At 45.0% G+C, this 23100-nt stretch overlaps 1 protein-coding gene across 3 annotated transcripts in view; it reads left to right on the forward strand.

The window, feature by feature from the left end:
• Nucleotides 1–3180: 3180 nt before the first annotated feature.
• SLC16A12 (solute carrier family 16 member 12) overlaps nucleotides 3181–23100 on the forward strand; it is a 74466-nt gene continuing 54546 nt past the window's right edge. For 2 of the 3 annotated variants that reach the window (XM_081954196.1, XM_081954197.1), the window contains exon 1: nucleotides 3181–3400. The gene's annotated coding sequence lies outside the window, so the exon portion shown is untranslated. Of the gene's footprint in view, nucleotides 3401–6650; nucleotides 6703–23100 lie in introns of those variants that run through there. The other variant, XM_081954198.1, reaches the window with a different exon arrangement.

A 23100-nucleotide genomic window follows, 5' to 3' on the forward strand; every position in this document is an offset into this window, starting at 1 on the left:
AGCCTAATTGAGTTGAGAATAAAGTGGGAGAGGCCACCATAAACACTGAATGCAGTGTTAGTTGATTAGGACAGTCAAATATTCCAAGCAGGAGCAGTCTATCTGAATACAGGTAATCCTTGATTTATGACCAAAAGTAAGCCCAAAAGTTCTGTTCCTAAGGGAAAGAATGAAGTGGATTTTGCCCCATTTTATGATCCTTTTTTGCCACAGTTGTTAAGTGGGTCACTGCAGTTGTTAACTCATTTTTTTCAATGCCGTTGTAACTTTGAACGGTCACTAAACGAACTATTGTAAATGGAGGAGTACCTGTACTAATAGTAAGGATTCACTGATCTCTTAGCTGCTCCTTTCACCCTCCCGCTTACCTTCAGGAAAACAAAGCATCTACCTTAAGGAACTGAAATTATTTTGTCAATGGGCCATTGGGCCCTGGGCCAGTCTATTCTACATAAAGGTAGGATTAGTTTTATACCCATCTCACCACATTGCACCTGGGAGAATTGCATCAGCCAGCAGGGCAAACAGGCTTGGATCGCAGGACAGTTACAAAGTTAGCTAAGTACCCCCCCACCACTCCCTGGGAGTCTCACAACCAATCAGAATACATTTCTTACACAGGGACAGGAAGTGGGGCCAAGGCAGTGGTAGGTTCCGGATCCCGTTGCAACCGGTATGGTGCAACGGGGCCAGGAGCCCACCACGCGACGCTTTAGCTGCTCGGTAGAGCATTGCACAGGCACCGTACGCTCTGTGCTTGTGCGCAAATGGCCCGATCGGCTCAAATAGCGGTAAGGAGAGTGGGTAGGAACATGGGTGGGCCCTCCGGAGCACCGTACCAGAACGGTACTTGGTGCTCCCAGCAGGCATCGGTCGTTCCGGGGCATACCGATCGTATCTCACCATTGGGCTGAGGAGAGGACTCTCAGCATTTATTCCCTTTTTCTGTTTAGGAGTTCAAACCATGGGATCCTGTCCACCATTAAACCATCTTTCCAAGCAGCCTCCATGTTTCCAGTGTCTGTTTCCCCACTTGGAACTGAACCCAGGAGGACATTTTTTTCCAACACAGCGATGTTATAACTTTGAATGGTCACTAAATGAACTGTTGTAAGTCGAGGACTACCTGCACTGTATTTCCACCATACTCCTGTAGGTGCAAAGAAAGGAAACCTAACTGCAGAAGAACTTGCCCTTCAGCAGTGCTGAGGGAACATGTCAGAGGGTCGCAAAAGGGGAGCACATGACCCCAGGACTCTGCAAGTCATAAACATGAGTCAGTTGCCAAGGCTTTGAATTTTGATCATGAGACCATGGGGATCGGTCGTTAAGTGTGAAAAACGGTCAGAAGTCGCTTTCCCCGGCAATGTTGTGACTTCAAACGGTCACTAAACGAACTGCTTGTAAGTCCAGGACGACCTGTAATCTTAGAAATAGATGGTCGTTCTAACTATCAGACTTCCTTGCTGGCACCCCCACGCAAGTGATCAGCCCGACCTCCAGAACATAAATGAGCAACTGTTGGAAGAAATGTCCCTCTGGGTTCAGTTCCAAGTGGGGAAAAAAACACTGGAAACATGGAGGCTGCTTGGAAAGATGGTTTTAATGGTGGACAGGATCACATGGCTTGAGGTCCTGGGGAAAAAGGAGATCACATGCTTCAAAGATGTTGAGTGGAGAAAAAGTAGCGAAGGGGTTTCCTGAGAGTTCCTGAGTTTGTTATACTTTCATTTCGGACCCACCTCTCTGTTTCCTATTCCTGTGTAAGAAATGTATTCTGATTGGTTGTCAGACTTTCAGGAGCGAGGGGGGGGGGTGTTCTTAGCTAAATTTGTAGGATTGTGTGTCTTTTGAGTCCCAAGCTTGGTTGTGTTCCCAGGTGCCCTGTGGTGAGATGGGTAAAGGGCTAATACTGTCATTCCTTAATCCCGTGATGGCGAACCTATGGCACGCAGAGCCATTTGTCAGGGCACGTGAGGCGTTGCCCTGTTAGCTGACTAGGTGTGCGCTTGCCAGTTGACTTCAGCCTTCTTTTGAAGCCATTTTTCACCCTCTGGAGGCTCTTGAAGTCTCCGGAGCGCGAAAAACCGGCCCTATGGGCAAACCATAACTTTGGGAACGTATTTCCGGTTTGCTTGTAGAGTCATTTTTTGCCATCGGGAGCCTTCAGGGAAGCCTCCGGAACGTCCTTGAATGCTCCGGAGGGCTAAAACCAGCCCTATGAGCAAACTGGAAGTCTTTCCCGAACTTCCGGTTTGCCCGTAGAGCCGGTTTTTCGCGCTCCAGAGGCTTCAGGGAAGCTCCTGAAGCCTCTGGAGGGCCTCTGGGTGGGGTGGGGGAGCTGGGGGGCTGTTTTCACCCTCCCCAGGCTCCTATAAAGCCTCTGGAGCCTGGAGAGGGTGAAAAAAGCACGCCAAAAATGGGAGGGAGCACTGGTTGTGCGCATAGCATTATGGGTGTGGCACACCTGCACACGACCCCCTGCGCTCTCCCTGGTTTTGGCACATGAGCCAAAAAAGGTTCGCCATCACTGCCTTAACCCCATCACCCCGGAGCTGAAGAGGGGAGATCTTTGTTATGTAGAATAGACTGGGTCAGGCCTTTTAATGGCCCATTGACAAAGGTGGAGGCTATTAAGAGTGAGCCTTGTTTCTTGCCTAAAAACATGTTTTTTCCATTTCTTATCCAGGGAAAATAGAACATTCTGCCTTTTCAATATTTCCCAGGATATTTCATTTTTCTAGGAGAGGGGTGGTTTTCTTAGGAGAGGAGAACTTTCTACAGTTCAAACGGTCACTAAACGAACTGCTTGTAAGTCCAGGACGACCTGTAATCTTAGAAAGACATGATCGCTGTAACTATCAGACTTCCTTCCCGGCAAGCCCGCGCAGCTCCGGGAACATAAACGCGCAACTGAAGGCGCTGTGCAAGAGCTTTTTTAGGCTCAGTTCGGGAGTTCAGGCTGCAGTTTATGAACTAGAACGAAGACGACCAAATGAGCTCCACCCGAGCCCTGAGGCGCCCTCCTCGGAGCTTCCCGCTCCCCAAGCGCCCTTTTCGCAATGAGGTTGACCCCCTCCTCTCCGCCCCCGATCCGGATCCACGCACGTGTCCCATCCCTGCTATTCTGGCAATCCCTGCCCCTGAATAAGCCTAGCGAAGGAAGGAAGGAGGGAGGGAGGGAAGGAAGGAAGGAAGGAAAGGGCCAGCCTTTCGCGCTGTTACTTTGATCCCGCGACCCCAGACGGTCGGCAGCTGCTCCGCAGGCGCCTCCAAGGTGGAGCCTCTTCCTCAGCCTGCCGCTACTTCACCTCCCTTCCCAGCGCAGAGACGGCCGCGCGGCGCTGCCAAAGGCTCGAAGGAGCCGCTGCAAACGAGGCTCTCCCGGTGCGCCTCCCAGGTAGGGCGAAAGTAACGCTTTGGATGGGGGCGCTTAGGAAAAGGCGGGGGAAGGGTCGCTTCTTTCGATGCCAGCGGGTTCCCCCCCCTCCTTCCTTTAGGATCAGGCAGAAACGCAACAGGTGCGGCATCTCCAACAGATGGCCGTGTGGCCGTGTGTTGACATGCCGTGGTGGGGGACGGAGGGGGGGGTGTTGATGGCTCTAACGCGCTGAAGTTTTTGGTAGCCTTCCCGTGTGGAAGCAGCAAAAGGATCGACGGCGGTGGGAATAAACAAACGGGGGGTTGTTTTAAGTTCTGAGGGAACTAGAGGAATGAGAGTGGCAGCGGGAAAAGGGAAAACTTTCCCTCCAGCTTGTATGTCACACGGTTTTTGCTGACGGGAGTGCGGGATGGTGGTATTGATAGCGCTTAGACTTATATACCGCTTTGCAGCCCTTCCCAAGCGGTTTTTTTTTTCAGAGTCGGCACATTGCCCCCCAACAATCTGGGCCCACGTTTTGCCGACCTCCGAAGGATGGAAGGCTGAGTCAACCTTGAGAGGTTCAGGATTGAGGGAATTGAATGATAGTTTGAGTAACCTATAAAGACGTTGGCTTATGGAGGAGTTGCCTGGCAATCTTACTGGATGGACTGAGTTGCTGGTGCTACAAAGTTAAGATCTGCCTGTGTGAAACCTACAACCAAGGATCCCGGTTGAGGTTGCCAAATCTGTTATGCAGCAATCCAGATGAGCACCAGAAACCATCTTGCTGCGCTAGCCCTTCCCTAAATTTGGAGCCAAAAGGGGCTCTCCCTCATTTTCTGAGACAGTTGGTAAAGAGACTCCATCCAGTGTTGCTGAATTATATCTCCCAGCTGCTAGTCATGTTGGTTGAGGGTTTTGTAGTTTATGGGGTAGGTGATTACAGATTCCTACCCAGTATCTTCCTCTTTATCTTTCAAAAGGTCCACTGCAATTGGCTTTGACCTAGTACAACACTCTAGAGAAGGCGTCTCCAACTTTGACAACTTTAAACCTGGCGGACTTCAACTCCCAGAATTCCCCAGCAAATCTGGCTGGGGAATTATGGGAGTTGAAGTCCGCTAGGCTTAAAGTTGCCAAGGTTGGAGACCCCTGCTCTAGACTATGTAAAGTGGGACTTCATGGTCTGGTTTGGCAAATTATGGGAACTGGCATCATTATTTTAGCTTATTCTAAAAATGAATCCTGCCGTCATAGTTTATTTTGGGGATGTAGTAATTGTGTTTTGTTAGGCCAAGTTTAGGGTGCTAAGTTACCTAATATGTTGCTATTAAATGTTAAGAAATAAGCCCTCACACAAACTTCAGTGTCTGTGTTGGTAGGACTGCAGCAATAAGATAGATTAAAAGTGCTATCACTTTTAATCAGCGATAAATCATTTAGAATTAATGAGTAAAGACTGGAGGCAGTGTTCTCTTGCTTCCTCTTCAGATACACTTAGGATAACATGAGGTTTGAATCAACTACAGTATGTTTCTCAAATATTACACTAGAGGTATGAATAATGTAAAAGATATTTAAGTGACCAGATTTATCCCTACTCTTATGAAACACTCCTCGAAGGCATAATGTGACTTGTTTGTCTTATATAATCTATGATTTAGTGATTACATCACGGTTTACCATTATGTATGAACTCAACCTGTGTGAGTTAATTGGGGATGAGAATGAGCCTTGATTTTTTTTTTTAATTCTGCTTTACATATTAAGGTTTTATGCTTGACCCAATAGGGGAAGTTTGAATTCTAAATTTATTTTGTTTGTATCCTGCCTTTATTAGCTTTGCCAATAATTCAAGGCATCAAACATATGCAACACACCTTCCTCCTCCTGTTTTCCTCACTACAACAACCCTGTGAGGTGAGTTGGGTTGAGAGAGAGTGAATAGCCCAAAGACACACAGGTGGCTTTCATGGCTACGGTGCTACTAAAACTCACCATCTCCTGCTTTCTAGCCTGGTGCCTTATCTTTCAACCGAACTGCTTCTCAGTTTTAATGGATGGCATGGAACTTGATAACAATGAGTAATATATGGCATGCAGTTGCATGTTGTTACTCTGGACTCCCCAATGCCACAATCAACCAAACTCTCAGCATTTTTAGAAGACACCGGCTTATGGAAAGCTGCTGTAGATATTAAGGCATAATGCTGAAATGCATCTTCCAAAATAATAGTCTCATTAGTTGTTCTTGGCTCACTTGCACAATCCTTTCACACATGAATTTGAGGTGATTAAAGAATGGTGTAAGATGGATGTACTTTTTGCATTCATGGAGGAAAGATTGAACCTTGGGAATTGGAAGCAAGCAAAACTTTTCTTCAAAATCACCTCACCTGAGACACATGATTTACCCACTGATGGGACTGCTGGGAATTCATGCTGAAGGATTCTGGGAGCTGAAGTCCACACATTCTTAAAATTGCTGAGGTTGAGAAACAGTCGTATAATAGACATAACTGCGATATTTTGTTCAAAGGAAACTTTCAAACAGTACCGCAGACTCTCAGTACTTGGGACCTTAAAGCAACATCTTTAAGTTGTGAACTAGTGATACATGCTGCCCTGAACTAGGGAATGCTCTGGAATGCAAAAAATAAAATAAAAATATGGATTGATTATGTGTCATCAAGTTAATATCAACTCTTGATACTAACTTGATTTTAGAGTTTCTCCAGGAGAATCTGTGCCCAGACTGGTCCTACAAATTTTCAAACTGTTTACTAGACTTCTTAATCGGCTTTAAGCAAACATGCATTCCTGGATCTCTTTCAAGTAAGGACTTAATAAGGTTTATTCCCCCAGGATACATTTGCCTTGATTGCCTCGCTTGAGTACAAATAGGCAGTCTTAGTTTTAAAATTGATTTATTACAATTGTAAGGTGTGTGTTTGTGTGTGTGTTTGTGTGTATGGATGGATGGATGTGGAGGAAGAATATCAGGCAGCTACCCTGTGTTGAGGATGCAATGTGATAGAAGCCTCCTTTGTTTATAGACAAGAATTTGTGCCTCACTCACACTCCCCGCTGACCACCCTTTCCTTCCCCTTCAAGCATTCTTGCTGTCTGAGCAAACTTCAAAGAGAGAACCAGCAGGATGGACGGAAGGCAGGGCCACTTTTGTTTGAAGAAAGGCATGGAGAAGGAGAAATGGTTTTCTGAATGTTGTTCCACACAGAGGAAAGTCAGGACTGGCCTGTAGGAGGATCATAGGCAAGCGAAGGAGGATGGCTCTTCAAATCCTGTCTGTAGTTTGGCCAAAAAAGGAACATTGCTAGGTACAACTTGCAGAGGTCTGCATGAACAGCTGGGGGAGTATCAGCCTTCTTCCTTAAGTCATTTGTCAAAGTGAGAAGCTTCCTTTGCTATTCTTGAGGAGGCGTATTGGACAGAAAACAGCTGAGGCCGATATGTGGCATATATTTTTGTGCAGAGAAGCTCCTGCTGCAGTTAAGAGCATCATGAAACTGGTGTTGGGAAACCTTTTCTTTGCAGCTGTTCTAGTACTTGGAGGTTATCCTCAAGATGGACAAATTAATAACTGACCTTTCGGAGGCCGTTGTGCTCTTCCTACAATGTTTTCATCTTATCATGAAAAGAGGGACAGAACATACCTTTCTGTAAAGTCAACGGGCCTATCCAACTGCATTTGTTTGGCTCTTGCACAAAAGAGACACCACTTGGGGATTTTGTGTTTGATTTTGAAAGGCTTAGGGCTGACCTTCTCCTGCATTTTAGTTGTATTGATTAGACTGCAAGACTACTTCTTTTTGTTCTGGAAAGGCAACAGTTTCCTATATTGCCGTGATGGCGAACCTATAGCACGCGTGCCAGAAGTGGCACACAGAGCCCTCTCTGTGAGCATGCATGGCATTGCTAACTGCTTTTCTGGTGTGTGCTGGAGCACCGGAAACCCAAAGACCAGCTGGCTGGGTGCACATCCATGTGTCAGAAACCCAAAGACCAGCTGGCCGGTGTGTGCATGCCATTTCAGCGCACGCGAAAACCAGTTAGCTGTGTGCATGCGTGCACCAGAAACCCAAAGACCAGCTGCCCAGCATGCGCATGTGCGCTGGACACCTCGTCTTTGGATTTCCGGCACTCCGGCGCGTATGCGCATTTCTGTTTGGGCCCTCAGTGCTGAAAAGGTTCACCATCGCTGCTATATTGCATTAAACTAGGAGTCCTAGAACTGGGTGGCAGAAATTGAGGCGGCAAAGAGATTTAGAAAAATCTAACTCTTTGTTGCCCTCTAGTGGTTCTCTGAGTTTTTGTAAGCTGAATTTGTTAGCTCTATATTGAACTAGAAGCAGGAAACATGTCTACAACCGGACCCTTAGTTTTCCATTTTTTAAATTTATAGGGGACCCCAATAGCCTCAGAGGGTGTGAATGTTATGTTCCTTTTTTAAAAAAACAAAGTTTTATTGGTTTTTTGATATTTTACAAAGGGAAAAGGTAAGGGAAAGGTTACAAATTTTGGCAGCTGCGAAATGCGGTAGGTGCACCCCCCCTCCAAACTCATCGTATACATTTGCATAAAATTGAATATTAAGTAGTAACATATAGTCAGTGTGGTAAATTCAATTGGTAATTTCGATCCGTTTATATCAAGTGACTTTTCTTACTCATTTTTGTGATCTGAGCTTTCTTGATGTCGCCCCATCTCCCCCCGCTGGCAGAGCTCCGGCCCCTCCCGTGTCTTGTGTGTCTGTTGTGAGATCATCTGATTTATCTAGGAGTGCTTTATTTTTTTCCATAAAGGCCTGCGCCTCTATGGGTGTATTAATTCTAACTCTTGTCTCCTCCCAGAATATTAACATACCTTCAGGCATCAACCATCTAAACCACACCCCCTTCTGGTATAATTTATTCGCCAATTGCGAATAATTTTTTCTTCTTTCCCTCACTTTCTTGGGGATCTGTTTCAGAATGGTTATCTCCTTATCTTTGTATGTCAAGGCTTGCCCCCTTTGTGTACTCAGAATTTCATCTCTTGTGCTTTTCCTAAGAAATTTAATGTGTACCTCCCTGGGAACATTGAGTTCACTCTATAAGCCAGGTCTATTTCCCACCCCATATGTTGTTTCTCCTTCTGAATATACTCAGCCAAAATGTTTGTCATGATGTCCCTTATATTTTCATCATCTGTCTCCATCACGTTTTGGAATCTAAGATAAAAGGACATTCTCTCAAACTCTATTTTCATTTGTTGGGTGTCAAGTTCTTTGTTTCCCTTCTGCACCCCCTCTATCCCCTCCCTCATCTCAGCCGCCCCACCCTCCAAAAGATCCAGTCTCTGTGAGTTCTTATTAATTTTATCCTGGTTCTCTTTAATTTCTTCTTTCATCTCCTTCAGTTGTCTCTTTATTTCCTCTTGTCCCTGTAGAATTTGCTGAAACATTTGATGAAACTCCAGCTCCGTAGATTTAGGTTGCATTAGGGCTGTTATCGTTGATTGTGTACTAGGATTGGAGGTTGCAGATGTCGGGGCAGAGGCAGCAAAGCCAGGCTTTCCAGGAGGTGGTTTTTTAGATGGCATTCTTTATACCATAAAGAGTTCAGTCAGTATAGAGAATGGTCAATCAGAAAGGCAAGGCAGCTAGGAGAGTCCAAGAGACAGAAGGTTCAGGCAGAAGAGAGCTTTTGTTTCCTCTGGCCCTGGCAATAGAGCAAAATTTCCACTCCAGGGAATTCAAAGAACAGTAATCCACAAGAGATTTGTCTGAGTAGCACGGAGACAAAGACCGGAAGCCTGAAGTTTTAAAGGTGGAGTCAGTTTTCACATTTCATAAAGACAACGGAAGTGTGCCATCTTGCCCTGCCAGCTTCGGGTTTAGAGGCAACAAATAAAGTTTTCAAAGTTCAAAAGTTCAAAATTCCCAAAGCTTCCAGATCCTCATTACATTATACGTTTAAGTCCAAAAATCCACTTATTAAGGGTGTGACATCATTGGTTTGGCTCTCCCCCTCCTCCTTCCCTTGGGGCTGAGAGCACACTTGTTTCCAGCCGCTTGTCCGAGGGGGTGGGGAAATCCCCCTCCCTCCAGCCGCGCCTCTCCAAATCAAGCCGAAAAGTAACGTTTACACAACTGACGAGTTTTAAAGTTAGTAATGGGAATGGAGGAAGTCTACGCCTCACCGCACCGCCGCCACATCCTTCAGCTTTCTTTATCTCCTCACGGCATCACAGCGAAGACGCCGGAGCGTCTCCCCATCGTGCTCCCCGGTGCCTGGAGCGAGGTGGGGGACCTCCCGCTGGCCGCCGCTGATCCAGGGATCCCGGTGCCGCCCCTTCGGCAGGACGCCTCTACGGGGCGTCCTGTGCCCCCCAAGGAGTGGGAAGCCCACCAGGGAAGCGGGGGGCGAGCAAGGCTTGCTCGTCGCCGTCGGCCGCCGGAACCGGAAGTGTATGTTCCTAATGTATTGTTTATATATAACGGTTTGGGGTTTGGGGTTTTTTTGTTTTGTTCTCTGTACATGCCCTGGGCAGTTTTTTGATAATGAGGGGGTATCAAAAAGTCTATTTAATAATAGAAAATGAGACTAAATTGTTACATCTTTAAGGTGATTAATTGCTCAGAAACAAACACAAGTACAATTAGTCTAAAAATGTCGTGAGAGCACTTGAGTGACTTTGCTGGCGCAAATATGTTTACTGTAATCATTTGATTCGAATAACAAGAGGCCGGCGTGGATCACCTTTTGCTACCAGTTCAGTACTTTATTTCTTCCCTGCAGAGTCAGTGAAGGAACACTTCCTTTAATGATGGCAAATTACTCAGACAATGAAATTAATGAAGCCTGGCAGGATTAAAGAGCTGCTCTAAAAGTCATTTGCCTTCATTATAAGTAAACCTTTGATTATAAAATGCATGTCCCTGCTTTACAATACTTGCATCCATAATTGTTTTACAGTCAACTTACTTTGCAATTAACAGCAGCTGATGATTTGCTGTTGCTATTTAGAGACTGCTGTATTCTAAATGCTTAGTCATACCTCCAAAAAAGGTGTGTGTTTTTAAATATATAACACACATCCACACACCCAAGTTATGACAAGACAGTAATGTGAGGCTTTGAAAAACATTTTTAATTAATTCTCTCCATCTCCCACCGTCACATTTTGGGAATGTTTCTGGAAATCAGCTCTGAGGTTTTTTTTTTTCATTTCTGGAATAAAAGAAATATGCCTATGCAATTCTGAAAACAATTGCTTTCATAAGTTACAAATGGTGCGTTTATTCCCTCGCTTGTTCCAAAATATGATGTATGAACATAGGATGTAGGATGACCTATAATAAAAAGTGGTTATTTCTATATATAAATGTATAGAAAAGGGATTTGCAAATCCTCCAAATGCAGCCTGATCAACATGTCTCATAATTCTTTCTCAATTCCACAGCTCGGTTTAAAAAAAGCTACATTCTTTTGGTGAGAGTTGTCCTTGCATCACAAAGCAGTTCTGTCCTTTCAAGGATGTGTTTCTGTTTTCTCAAACTTAAGAAGTGAGTGGGACTCAGAATTTGTGTAGAGGAATTGTGGTGCTGCGGTGGTTAGAATGTAGTACTACAGTATTTCAGGCTAATTCTCCTGACTGCCAGCTGCCACCAGTTTGGCAGTTCAAGTCTCACTGGCTCAAAGTTGACTCAGCCTTCCATCCTTCCGCGGTTGGTGAAATGAGGACCCAGATTGTTGAGGACAATAAGCTGACTCTGTAAACCACTTAGAGAGGGGCTTAGAGCACTGTGGAGTGGTATATACCATGTTTCCTCCAAATAAGCAGGGTCTTATTTTCTTTTGACCCCCGAAATAAGCACTTGACCTTATTTTTGGGGAGGTCTTATTATTTTTGAGGAGCAGTAGGCGGCAAGCGTGATCACCTCATGGCTGCTGCTGTGTTGCAGTATTTTCGGGGAGAGCTTATTTTAGCGCATGCACGAATGGGCTTATTATCTGGGGAGATCTTCTTTTTCGGGAAAACAGGGTAAGTCTAACTGCTATTGTTATAGATACAGAATGACTCAAGTTTGAAACATCTATCTAGGACTCTCCAAAACTATAACCCAAAACTATTGGGTTTCATGGAGTAAAGGGCAGCAATAGGTTGTGATTGTTCTAAAGCTTGCTAGTACATTTATTTGGAGATTTCCCACTTTTGGAAATACGATGCTTACTTTTAAAGTCAAAATTCTTATGCAATTGCCCAATTGGCAATTGAACAAAAACAGAAGAACTTTCTATTTGTGCCTCACATAAATAGTATGAATCATTTCTCTCCCCCCCCCTCTCTTAAAGTTAATGAATAGGAAACTCCTGTCTTTGCTGCTTATTTTCCTGGCCTCCTCTATACATGAAAGTGTGTGGGAATGTTAAAGAGAAAGCAGATTTCAACTGCAAGTATTTTTTTTTTAATATTATGGTTGCACATTGCTGTAGTCATGAGGTAATGGAAAGGATCCAGGGAGTTATTACTTTAAAAATAAATAAATGATGGAACAAAGCTAACTGCATTGACCTTAAATGACTTTGCCTCAATTTTTGCTTCACTGCTGAGTGTCTTCCAAACACCCTGCCTTGATTAGTTTCTGGAAACAGATTAGGAAGTAGCAGTGTTTGTTTTATGTCCTGCTTCAACTTCTGTACTATAGAAGTTTTGTGTTGTATGTCTCTGTGAGTCTGCAGGCTTGTGTATGTACAGGTACTCCTCAACGTATGACAATTGAACCCAAAATTTATGTTGTTAATTCAGAAATTTGTTTGCCTCATTTTACGACTTTTCTCGCTAGATTTGTTCAGTGAACCACTGCAGTTGTTAAATTAGTTACACAGTTATTAAGTGAATCTGGTTTCCGCGTTGACTTTGCTTGTTAGATGGTTGCAAAAAGAGACCACATGACTCCAGGACACTGCAACCGTCATAAATGTGAGTCAGTTGTCAAGCATCCAAATGTAAATCATGCTGATGGGGATGGTACAACAGTCATAAGTGTGAAAAATATAATGTCACTTTTTTCACTGCCAGTGTAACTTTGAATGGTCACTAAATGAGGAATTCTATTCTATTCTATTCATTATCCTTGTTTGAATTTTCAGTATAGTTTGTCCAAAAAGTAACAAAATGGAAGGGATACATGTCATTCTTCTTGTTGCTCCAATTTCCTACAAAACTGTGTTAAAGTTGTGCTAAAGTAGCTCAGTCTTGCTTGAGCCTGATGTCATCCAGCTGGGAATTTTTAGAGGTGCAGTCTAAACATATCAAGAAGGCTCCAGGCTAGGAAAAAAACAGGGGAATGTAGGGCTGTGTTTTATTAAAGTCATCAAGGACAGAGGCCTCAGACCAAATGTTGAACTCTCTTGAGAAGATAACACACATTGAAAGACAAAAAAGTTAAGTATAAAAAGTGGAAAGGGGAGGGGGGGGACATACCTAAGGCAGAATATCAGCAAATAGCCTGAGCCTGTAAAGATGAAGTGAGGAAAGCTAAGGCTCACGATGAAGAAAGGCTTGCTACAAAAGTAAAAAATAACAAAAAAAGCTTCTTCCAACATGTTAAAAACAAGAAAAAAGTTAAGGAAACAAATGGTCCATTTCTGGGAGAAAGTGGCAAGAAGGTGACAAGCAACAGGGAGAAAGCAGAACTATTTAACTCATGTTTTGCATCTGTCTTTACACAAAGGGATAAAACAGTCCAACCTATCAAAAACAGCACCACAAAAATCAGATTAGGAACACAAGTTGAAATAGGGAAGAAAATGGTAAGTGAGCACCTGTCTACCCTAGATGAGTTCAAATCACCAGGACCGGATGGATTACAACCCAGGGTTCTGAAGGAACTGGCAGACAAGATCCCAGAACCACTGAACTATATCTTTCAGAGATCCTGGAGCACCGGGGAACTGCCAGAGGACTGGAAAAGAGCTGATGTGGTTCCCATCTTCAATAAATGGAAAAAAACAGATCCAGGAAACTACAGACCTATCAGCCTGACCTCAATACCAGGAAAGATTCTGGAAAAGATAATCAAGCAACAAATTAGCAAACACCTAGAAGCAAACAAAGTAATAGCCAAAAGCCAACATGGATTTGTCAAAAACAGATCATGCCAGACTAATCTTATTGCATTCTTTGACAAAGTGACAAAATTAGTGGACCAGAGGAATGCCGTTGATGTAGTTTACTTGGACTTCAGTAAGGCATTTGATAAGGTAGATCATAACCTACTACTAGATAAAATAGAAGAATGTGGGTTAGACAGCATCACTACCAGATGGATTTGTAACTGGCTGACCAACCGCACTCAATGTGTAGTCCTCAATGGAATTGCATCTACATGGAGGGAAGTATGCAGTGGAGTATCCCAAGGCTCTATTTTGGGCCCAGTACTCTTCAACATCTTCATCAATGATTTGGATGAGGGAATAAATGGGGAACTCATCAAATTTGCAGATGATACCAAGCTGCCAGGAATAGCCAACACTCCAGAAAACAGGCTTAAGATACAGAAGAATCTTGACAAACTTGAACATTGGGTACTATCTAATAAAATGAAATTCAATGGTGAAAAAAGTAAGGTTCTACATTTAGGCAAGAAAAACAAAATGCACAGGTACAGTATAGGTGGTACCTTGCTCAACAGTAGTAACTGTGAAAGGGATCTTGGAGTCCTAGTGGACAACCATTTAAATATGAGCCAGCAGTGTGCAGCAGCTGCCAAAAAAGCCAACACAGTTCTAGGCTGCATCAACAGAGGGATAGAATCAAGATCACGTGAAGTATTAATACCACTTTATAATGCGGTGGTAAGGCCACACTTGGAATACTGCATTCAGTTTTGGTCACCACGATGTAGAAAGGATGTGGAGACTCTAGAAAGAGTGCAGAGAAGAGCAACAAAGATGATTAGGGGACTGGAGACTAAAACATATGAAGAACAGTTGCAGGAACTGGGTATGTCTAGTTTAATGAAAAGAAGGACTAGGGGAAACATGATAGCAGTGTTCCAATATCTCAGGGTTTGCCACAAAGAAGAGGGAGCCAAGCTATTCTCCAAGGCACCTGAGAGTAGAACTAGAAGCAATGGTTGGAAACTAATCAAGGAGAGAAGCAACTTAGAACTGAGGAGAAACTTCCTGACAGTTAGAACAATTAATCAGTGGAACAGCTTGCCTCAAGAAGTTGTGAATGCCCCAACACTGGAAGTCTTTAAGAATTTTGTATAGCCATTTGTCTGAAACAGTATAGTGTTTCCTGCCTAGGCAGGGGGTTGGACTAGAAGACCTCCAAGGTTCCTTCCAACTCTGCTATTGTATTGTATAATACAATTGATGGCAAAGGCAAACATGGACTCAGTATTTGTTGTTAACGATTTTGGTGCATATAAAATGAATTTTCCATCTTCATCTTCAGACCTATGAAGAATTACCAGTTCTTTTTCCATATGGGAAACGGGGTTAGAGTAATCAAAGCTAAGCTCACATGTGAATGGGAGAGGGTAAGGTTTCAATCTTCTGGTCCCAGAAATCCTCATGGCTTTGGTCCATCTCTCTGTCTTGAGGATCCCCCTTAGTAATTTATGGTTGCAACCACTCTGTTTGCCCTGGAAATGGCTTTATATGACATCGTCCCCTTAACCTCAGCATGTGGGACTGATAGAAAGTTCACTTACTTGCCAGTAAATTGAGAACAATGATAATAAAAACTTGTTTATTAACAAGAGAATAACCTCTGTCATGCCAAGTTCTGCTCTTTTGACAGAAAAGCTGTGATAGAAGAGCTGGAACAAAAGGGCAATTTCTTTTTTTTTTAAATAAAAAAGACGATAAAAAGGTAAATGCAAAACTTATTTTGAGCTTTTCAACCAAAAACTTGTAACGCAAGTCAGTTGCAAGGGAATAAAATAAATCATTTAAGTGTACCTGAATGACTAATTACCTATTGAAAAGAAATCTCTTCTAAAATACTGTGAAGGAGACACAGATCTATGTGAGTAAGATCTGATGCCCAAAGATCACAAGATCTTAGTTTAATATTTTTTGCTTTGCGTAGATGGAGTCAGAGACACTGACAAGAACTTGCAGTTTTATATCATCATATCATCATCCATCATCATCCATCATTTTAAGCCATTGTTTATCCACTGCAGGATGAAGGCCTCTTCCACATGTTATAAATAAATATATTTACAGCAAATAAGATAGGAAAACAGGAGCATTGTCAGGCAAATCAACACAGCAGAAACATCATGAGGTAAATCCCAGAGAGCACACAGAAAAAAAAAGGCGGGAAACAAGGAAATGCTCCCTTTTCACTCATGAATGCGGCTGAATGCACCTTTTTCTCTCAAAAAAGAGGCTGAAAGTCTAGGTGCGTCATATACATTGAATACAGCAATTTTTGCCTCCTGAAACCCCGCCCCCTTCACCAAAATGGCCGTGCATAGCCTTTAGAGGCTTATAGAGTGCTCCTGGGGGCTGGGGAGGGCAGAAATGAGTGAAAAATGGGCCGTTTTTTGCTCAATTTTGCCCCCCCAGCCCCCAGAAGCCCTCTATAAGCTGCCTAAAGGCTATACATGTCCTTTTTTTGATAAAAAATGGGCTGTTTTCATCAAAAATGGGCTGGTTTTTGCTCATTTCTGGGGGCCCCACCTCCAGGAGCATTGTACAAGCCTCCTAAAGGCTATTCATGCCCCTTTTTAAAAAAAACACTGGGCCCGATTTTGCAAAAATGGGCCATTTTTGGGAGGTCTGTAGAGTGCCCCCCCCAATTTTTTTAAAAAATTTGCCTCTTCAAAATCTTGGTGCATCTTATACTCTGGTGCGTCTTATATTCTGAAAAATACGATAATTGGCTACAACTGTGTGTTCTTATTCATTGTCCAATCTTCACTGCTCCTGCTATTCCATTTTAAATATCTTAACACATCGTTTCTGATTAATATTACCTTTGACTTGCTTGTAACTTTTCTGGAATGTCCCAGGGGTCAGAGAACAACCCCTCAGCATCTTCACAATATTCTTTTTCCTGCCGTATTCTTCCTCCTCCTTTGAAGCTTGGATTGAAAAATGTTAATTTTTTTTTCTTTAGAAAGAGAAAAGTCTTAGGGAACGCTATGCTGCGTAGACTACTAGAGCCTCAGATAGAAAGATCGGCAGAGGAGTGAGACAGGAATATTGATTCCATGTCTGGGAAATCACTATTATTCTTCTGATGGCTGAATGACATCCTCACTGGAGCTTATCAAACAAGATTGAAATAAAACGGATGGGGATCTCAGTTATAATATATGGGATGCTACATTGGTTGAGGTCTTCAGCTCCTCCATCTTTCTTTTGGCATTGGTTTTTAATTTTCCCAAACTACCAGTTAGCTTTCTTCAACCAGTGATCATGTTCCATCATATTTTCTTTGCCCCCCCCCCTGTTTTCACTTTTCTGCAAACATTTGAGCCCAAAGCTTTTTATCTTGTATTTGGATTATACTTGTTGACTCCTTAAGCCTGACACTGCATTCATAAAACACACATGAAACACATTAACATAACACAAAGTGATGCTTATTAACGACAATTTATTGGTAAACCCACAGTATCTGATTTGGGGCATACATACCCCATGTCAACAAACCACACCATGCCTTAGTACTGGTATCGCTAAGTAATGCATTCAAAAATCAATAAAATGGTCCTGAGCTCCAGAGTGTATCTGAGAGACCATCTTTTCCTATCTTGATCTGCATATCCCAACAGAATTTTCTCCTCATTGAGATCCAGTCTCGTCTTTTTCTGAGGGGTCATTGATGCTCTCTGAGCTTGGTTGTTTTCTTGCAGGCTTTTTATTACCAAACAAGGTAACATCATCAGTGCTAAGTTTCAGCATTGGCTGTTCCACCTAGCACAGGAGGAGGACCTGTTGCAAGTGTGGGTTGGAATCTGACAAGTGCATGACTTTACATTTTCGGTTTATTATTTTGATGTTTCCATTTGGTGGGTTTATTATTATTTTGGTTTTGGGGGTAATGCTGGTCTTTATTGTTAGCCATCCAAAATTCTGGAACATCTCAATACATATCCTCAATAAGGTTTCAGCCACAGCAAGAACTTGTCTTTTCCATTACCATATTTTTTTTTTATAAATGAAAGATTTTAAAATTACTTATGGAAACTGACACGTAAGTCCTCTCTCCGTAAGTTCTTCATGTTGAACAATATTGTGTCCTTCACATGCAAAACATACCGTAGTTATTAAATATTGCATTGATGTCTTGATGCCCATCTTGAATGGGACTGCAAAAATCCCATCAACAACCAGATGTCATGGAGTTAACATTACTTCCTGCCATTTAATGGCTTTCTGGTTTCTGCAGCCTAGATCTGATAGTCTAACCCCCCACACAATTTCTTATGCGTTACATTTCAGCCCATCAAGATAGCATTAACTAATTTTGGCTAATCTTGAAAGCTAAGCTGGGTTGTTTCTTTTTAATGATTGTATGGGAGAGTGGAAATAGTAGGAGTAGACATTAGATGGAAAGTTATCAAAACATCCTGGAACAAATTAAGGCCAATAGCTTCCATGTTGGTGCCAAGAAAATTACATGAACTGTTCATGAATGCACCAAGAGACTAACTTGTCTGATTAAATACTTTTTCTATTTGTGGGAATAAAGCTTTGAAAAATTAAAGAATTGTATTGCAGTAGCCTTTACAATACCACACCGATTATGCTACTGCTTCTGAAGTGTGATGCCAGTAGTGCTGGGAGTTTATGAAACTATTGTGATTAAGCAATTGTTTTGGTTAGGACATGGTTAGGATGCTGGGCTGATGATTGGCAGACTCGTGTTCAAGACCCAGTTGCTGTTGTGTGGTGGGGTGAGCTCTTGTCACTTGCTCCAGCTCCTGCCAACCTAGCAGTTCACAAGCGGGCAACTTTGAGTAGATAAATGGGTACAATTTTGGTGGGCATCTTAATGGGGACAAAAAAGGGAACCCCAATTGGGTGTCCCCCAGACAACTGTGATGTCACTCTAGCAATAGCAATAGCACTTAAACTTATATACTGCTTCACAGTGCTTTACAGCCCTCTCTAAGCAGTTTATAGAGTCAGCATATTGTCCCAGACAATCTGGGTCCTCATTTTACCCACCTCGGAAGAATGGAAGGCTGAGTCAACCTTGAGCCTGGTGAGATTTGAACTGCCGATCTGCCGGCAGCCAGTGATCAGCAGAAGTAGCCTGCAGTAGTGCACTCTAACCACCGTGGCTCATCACTAGTTGATCCTTTCACCATGAAAGAGCTTTGGTGCTTCTGACAAGGATGAATGGCAGTTGTTCTGTGATGGCGATAAAGCTCCTTCTGAGATGAGTGTAGAACCTGCCAGGGTTAATGTCTGCTTGACATTGTTGAGTAGGTGTAGGATATTTCTGATGACTTTAAAATAAGAATGCAAAGATAGACATAATGGTCTATAACAGGGGTGTCATTGGGGGCCGCATCAGGATTGTGCTTGACCTTGAGGGGCCAGGATGGGTGTGGCCATGGTGGACATGGCCAGCTTGACGTCACTCATGTCGGAGGCGCCTGTTGTGGCCTGAGAGCTCTGCCAGCAAAAATGGGCTCCTGGGCTCCGTTTTGGGCTGCAATGGCTTGCTGCAACCCTCTGCCAGTGAAAACTGCGCTTGGGAGATCCATCTGTGGCCCTTGCAAGCTATGTTTTTGCTGGCAGAGGCACTGTGGGACAGTCCTTCACTGTTTCCAGGGTGGCCCCGTGGGCCAGATCTAAGCACTGGCCTCTGGGCCTTGAGTTTGACACTCCTGGTCTATAAGAAACACTTCAAAATGGACAGTGAATTCTTTAAGGCTAACCAAAATGTCATAAGATAGGAAACAAACGTAAGTTTTTCAGAGGTTTTTACCTGGCTGCATATTAAGGAGAATGAAATCTGGCTGTGATTGCATATAATTCAGAGCTGCAGTTTGTTTTATGTATTGTCTGTTGGGTTTGTCAGAACCAAATAAACCATTTCATTTCTTAGCATCAGTGGTGGGTTCCTCCCGGATCGCACCGGATCGCGCGCGCTCCCTTTCAGCGCTCCACCTGGCTTGCGCGCTCCCTTTCAGCGCTCCACCTGGCTTGCGCGCTCCCTTTCAGCGCTCCACCTGGCTCTCGCGCTCCCCTCCGGCGCTGAAACCGGAAGTACAGTTTTGCCCGGCCCTGGCGAAGCAACGACGCCTGCCTGCGCTCCACCAGCTCGGCTGGGAACGGAGATGTTTCCTCAGCGGAGCGGAGCGCCTGAAAAGTCTTTTCAGGCGCTCCGCTCCGCTGAGGAAACATCTCCGTTCCCAGCCGAGCTGGTGGAGCGCAGGCAGGCGTCGTTGCTTCGCCAGGGGCGGGGCAAGACTGTACTTCCGGTTTCAGCGCCGGAAGGGAGCGCGAGAGCCAGGTGGAGCGCTGAAAGGGAGCGCGCAAGCCAGGTGGAGCGCTGAAAGGGAGCGCGCAAGCCAGGTGGAGCGCTGAAAGGGAGCGCGCGCGATCCGGTGCGATCCAGCAGGAACCCACCACTGCTTAGCATCATATGTAAACCCAGTCACTCTGTTCCTTCAACATACAGCTGACTTCCTTGTCCCTCCTCTTCCTCCTCCTCCTCGACATCTGTCTTGATAGTGAGTTTAAAAGAACTTAAAGCTTTGCTTTTCACCATTGGCAATGAAAGCATTCCCCAAACATGGTTTTTGGAACTCTTGAAATTAGAAATGGTAACTTTCCAATATTTGCATTGTCCTCTTTGTTTTCATCCAAATTTGATAGTTGAATACCTTAAGATTCTTTATCATTGCAGGACAATTTGATCCGTTTCATCCTATCTTTATGAAGAGAGCCATGGTCAGAAGCTTGCTGCTTTCCATCATATCAGAAAAGGACTGACATGTTTAGGAAACTTTTGAAAAATTGCATCAAAGTGGGATTATTGCAGACAGTGACAATTATGTGGTAGACAAGATGTTAGGGTTACTGATGTTAATCTTTCTTTTCTGTTAGATATGTTTCTCCTCCTCCAAACCCCTAATTTATTTGTGTTCTAATATAATACAAATTACTTGAGAGTTTTAACATATATTGTGTTTTCATATATTGTGTTATCATTCATGTTACTTTTTTTTATTTGCCACTTTCAGTGTTCAACTTGATATGAAGCTGTTAAACTGACTATTTTCCATTGTGGGAGGGGGAGTGGTCACGTGTGGGTATTCTCATAGCCTGATTGGTCCAAAGACTGAGAGCAAACGCTTAAATACTCCTGGCTTTCCTTTCCTCCCCAGTTCCTCTCAGTCTTTTTGGTCCAATCACTTGAGAATCAGTGTGTAGTTAGGAATTTATTAAGTTATTTACTTTAATTTGGTCTGGATTTGGCTAATTGGGCATTTTAAATTGTTTTCCAACAGTTTAAAATTTGCGGCTGTGGCCCAAAGGGACAGGGTCTGCCTCTAAACGTGGGGGGGCCCTCTTGGGGGCTCTTGCCTCCCTTCTGAGGGCGTGGAGCCTAGCCCGACCCCCGGGACTGCGGGGGTGCCGGCTCTGGACAGCTGCAGCCGCGCCGAGGCTTGTAGGTGCTTTAAAAGCAGCCTTCGGCGCCAAAGGAAAAAAGTCGGAGTTTAAAGCGGCTGGGAAAGCCGCGGATCGCTAGAAACGGCGTTTTCGCCCGGGTGCGATCTTTTTCAAGTTGTGAGAGGTGCGAGCGAAGGGGGAGTGCGTGCGGGACTGCCGCGAGGCCCCAGGGTGCCGCAAAGCCGCTGCTGCTGCAGCAGGAGGTGGGAGAAGCCGCGCCACGCGGTTTCAACTTATTTTTGCCGCGTTTGTGTTCCGGCGGCCATTTTGAATCGCGCCACGTGCGCGGGGCCTCTGCAAACTCTGAGCTCGCCCAGGCCTACTTGCAGGCGGTCGGCCTAGCACAGGCCTTGCTTCTAGGAAGGTCCAGGCTCCGAAAGGGCCTACAGCGGCCTTCTCTACGCGTCCCCTGGACTACTGGACACGTGAGTAAGCGATGGAAAGGGACGCGGGCATTTCCCAGGGCCAGGCCGAGGTCTGGCAGGAGGGGAACAAGCAAAGGGGGCCGGGGATCCCTCGGGTGCTCCAGGGACGGCCCAGCGACCATCCAGGGCCTCCACCAGGGAGGAGGCAAGGAGACATAGGGCATTGGAAAAGACCTTTGCCAGGGCCGAAAGGCAGGCCAGGTCTGCGGGGCGGGCTTCAGCCAGCAGGTCTCGTTCGCCCATCAGGCCTAGATCAATCCGATCCTCTCCCAGGGGGTTCAGCCCTTCTTCCCCTTCTGTCTATCCACCCAGGCCCCGCAGGTATTCTAGGCGGAGGGAGTCTCCCTCTCCTTCCCCCTCTATCTCACCAAGGTTAGCAAGGGAGGATGAGGATGACCCCTTGGAGGGAACTTCCAGGGGACCTGTGTCCTCACGCAGGCTGGCCCCTCAAAGGCCTGGCTCTTCTTATGGAGGGGGAGGAGGATCTAGAGCATCTCCCTGAGAACATTAAGAGGCTTATTTCGACTGCTATTACTAGGGGCATTGCACAAAGAGATAGGGGTTCCCTTTCTGCTAGATCCCAGTACAGGGCATCGTCTCCGTCTATGGTAAGCGAGGCCTCAGCCCTGGGGGAGGAGAATCCCCAAGGTATGGGGTTCTCTGACGATGAGGAGACTGCCAGGCCCGAGAGTCCTCCGCCCAAGGGGCTTTTTCACCCGGCCATGTTCAAGATCCTTCTGGGCAAGGCTAGGAAGACCACCAAGGTGGGCACAGGTGATCCTATGGTTCCTCCTCCAAGGGACCCGGATATGGCCATGTTTTCAAACACGTCCACTAACAAGGCTGAGATTCCGGCTCCCCCTTTGTTCATGGAGGTTCTGACCAATCAGTGGTCTCGCCCTTCCAATTTCCCTAACCCCGGGAGCAATGACCGTCGCTTCTATAATGTGGAGCAGACTTTTGCGAGTGCCATTCAGCTGCCTTCCATTGACGCCCCGGTGGCCGCCCTGGTATCTTCTTCCCCAGTGGTGTCTGGGGACGCGGCTGATAAGTTGAAGCCCGAAGACAAACGGGCTGAACTTACCTTGCGGAAGAACTTTAACGCCACAGCGTGGGCCATTAGGGCAGCGGCTGCTGCGTCTTATTTCAACCGGGCTACGGTTATGTGGTTACACAAGCTCCAGGATCGCATCCCGATCCAGGACGAACGGTTGCACCAAGATCTGTTCAAGATCGTTGCGGCTGCCGAATTTTCCGCGGACGCGACTTTGGACACAGTAAAATTCGCGTCCAGCGCCCTGGCCACCTCGGTGACCTCTCGCCGTCTCCTTTGGTTGCGTAATTGGCAGATGGATAATAAGGCTAAATGGGATCTGGCGGCCGCCCCGTTCAAGGGCCCCACCCTCTTTGGGGAGGCTCTCGACCCAATTCTTGTCGAAAATAAGGACAAGAAGAAGGTCCTCCCATCTTCTACCAAAAAGTCAGAGAATAGGTCTCATCCTTACCGCAGGCAGTCTTATAGAGCATCTGAGTTTGATCACCAACAACGCTTTTCTTCTTTCAGGTCAGACAGGCAGTTTTCGCGTCAGCCCTATCAGGACAGGAATAGGTTCCAGCATCAGTCCCGTCGGCCCTTTCGGGGGGG

Source organism: Natrix helvetica, assembly GCF_964273705.1.
Source record: "Natrix helvetica genome assembly, chromosome: 5".
Taxonomy (NCBI): Eukaryota; Metazoa; Chordata; class Lepidosauria; order Squamata; family Natricidae; genus Natrix; species Natrix helvetica.